This window comes from Gossypium hirsutum, chromosome D03, assembly GCF_007990345.1.
Source record: "Gossypium hirsutum isolate 1008001.06 chromosome D03, Gossypium_hirsutum_v2.1, whole genome shotgun sequence".
NCBI classification, from domain to species: domain Eukaryota; kingdom Viridiplantae; phylum Streptophyta; class Magnoliopsida; order Malvales; family Malvaceae; genus Gossypium; species Gossypium hirsutum.
The window spans coordinates 50,935,152-50,937,111 of NC_053439.1; the positions used below are offsets into that span (position 1 = coordinate 50,935,152).

Genomic DNA, 1,960 nt, shown 5'->3' on the forward strand with positions numbered 1-1,960 from the left:
ACTGAGAATCCTATCGATATAATAACTAAGGTTGTGGTTGCAGTCAAGTTCCAACTATATTTGGACTTGATCAATGTTAAAACTTGAAGATTGGAATTTGAAAACACATTGAAGATGTGAAAATTTGCTAAGGTGGAGATTTGTTGAAATAGCACAATCCCACATCTAAAAAATTTAAGGTTGTGGAGAGTTTGTACTACTATAAATAGGGGTTGTTTCTCCACCTTTGAATCATCCCAAATTTTGTCGTTTTCTTCATAGGGTAATTTTTCCCTCTTCCTATTTGTAATTTTTCATTTGTATCTTTTGTAGTGAAATATATTTGGTAGTGTTTACCGAACATTGTTAAATTTCTGGTGTTCTTTATTATTTTTATTTATCTTTCAATATTTGTAGGGTATAATTGTAATGATATATCGTGCTATTAAATTAAATTTTAAGTAGATTCTATCTAAAATACTGTGTTTTAAGCGAGACTGTTTGTGACCCCTCTAGTTTTTTCCTGAAATCAAACTTAACATGATTTTCTAGTACAATAATTTACTCTCTTTTACTCTATTTGCACAACAATAACATACCATAACTTTTATAATACCAAAATATAAGTATACTTTTAAGCCTTCTAATATAGTTAACTAATCAAGTAACATGTTTTTAGATTAAAATTTTATTAAGTATTAAATCGTATTTAAATTTCAACTTATGTACTTGTAAATGTTTGAAATTTTTATTAAATAAAATTGTTCGAAAAAAATGTTTATTTATTAATATGCTATTAATCAGTTACTAAATAATTATAAATTAAGAGTATATGATATATAAGTAAAGGATATAATTGATAAAATAATAGTAAATGGTATATAACATAAAAGTAATTAATTAATGATAGAGAAGTTTTCTTTTAGGTTCAGCGAGACGGTAGGGAGTATCATCATTAAATTGGATTTGCTTCAAGTATTTAATGCTTTGATTCGTGATTGTTCAAATGTCGTTGACTTCATTTTGGTAATTAAAGATTGTATGGAGGTTAAATCTTTGTTTTAGAATAATAATAAGGTAACCCACTCCTCGGCTCGGACTGCTCTCCAGTTTACTAGTTTTTTTTCCACTTGGGAATTACTTTTAGAGTTCCTTATCCTCGTTCTAAATTTGGATGTCCCTATAGTGACAACCATTAGAAGACGAAAATCTAGAATCAGATGTATAGTTGGCCTTTTTCTTTGTGCTCATTGGATTATTCTATTGAGATATTTTCCTTTAAAAAGCAACTAGTATATATATTTTCCTTTTTCTTTCTGCCTTTGTACCGCAACCGAGCCAAGCTCCCCCCTCGCACGTGTTGCGCCCGCGCGCGTGTAGCGCCTCCGCGCCAAAGCCACGCCTCCAAGCCGAGCCACGCCACCGCCAGGGACCACGCCTTCACGCGTTGCACCGCGCCACGTCCTCGTACGCCACTGCCACCTTGACCCAGCCTCACTCGAGCCTGCACATCACTGCACCTGACACCGTACTCGTACCTGCACTCGCAACAAACGCCTGCAAAACAAGCAGAGACAGAACGCAAAAGAAAAAGGAGAATAGCAGAAAAATAGGAGAAAAAATGATGTATTTTTTTTATTTTATTTTCGATTCGGCTATAAAACCATTTTGAGAATCAACACACACAGACGCATATTGTAAAAACAAACACAAAAACAATATCAATACAAAGATACAAAGAATTTCAAAAAAAGAGAGCAGACTTTTGAGATGATTTCCGATTTTTCTTTTTTTCTTTTCTTTTTCTATTCTTGATTATTATCATTTTTTTTCAATTTGTTTTCATGAACTGAGTAGAGATAAAAAGGGGAAACACTTACCTTCGTGTGGCGTCGCCGGATAAGGGGGGCAATGGTTGAATTGAAAACGGCGCAGGAGAGAAAAGGGGTGCTAGGTTTTTGTTTCAAAGGGCAGATCGGGT

The 1,960-nt window shown here is 33.7% G+C and overlaps 1 long non-coding RNA gene across 1 annotated transcript; it reads right to left on the reverse strand.

Annotated features, from left to right (window-relative positions):
* Positions 1-794: 794 nt before the first annotated feature.
* On the reverse strand, positions 795-1,960 carry LOC121215588 (uncharacterized). Its single transcript, XR_005911518.1, has 2 exons — positions 1,860-1,960; positions 795-1,536 (listed from the first exon to the last, which is right to left on the reverse strand). It is a non-coding gene; the product is annotated as an uncharacterized lncRNA (long non-coding RNA).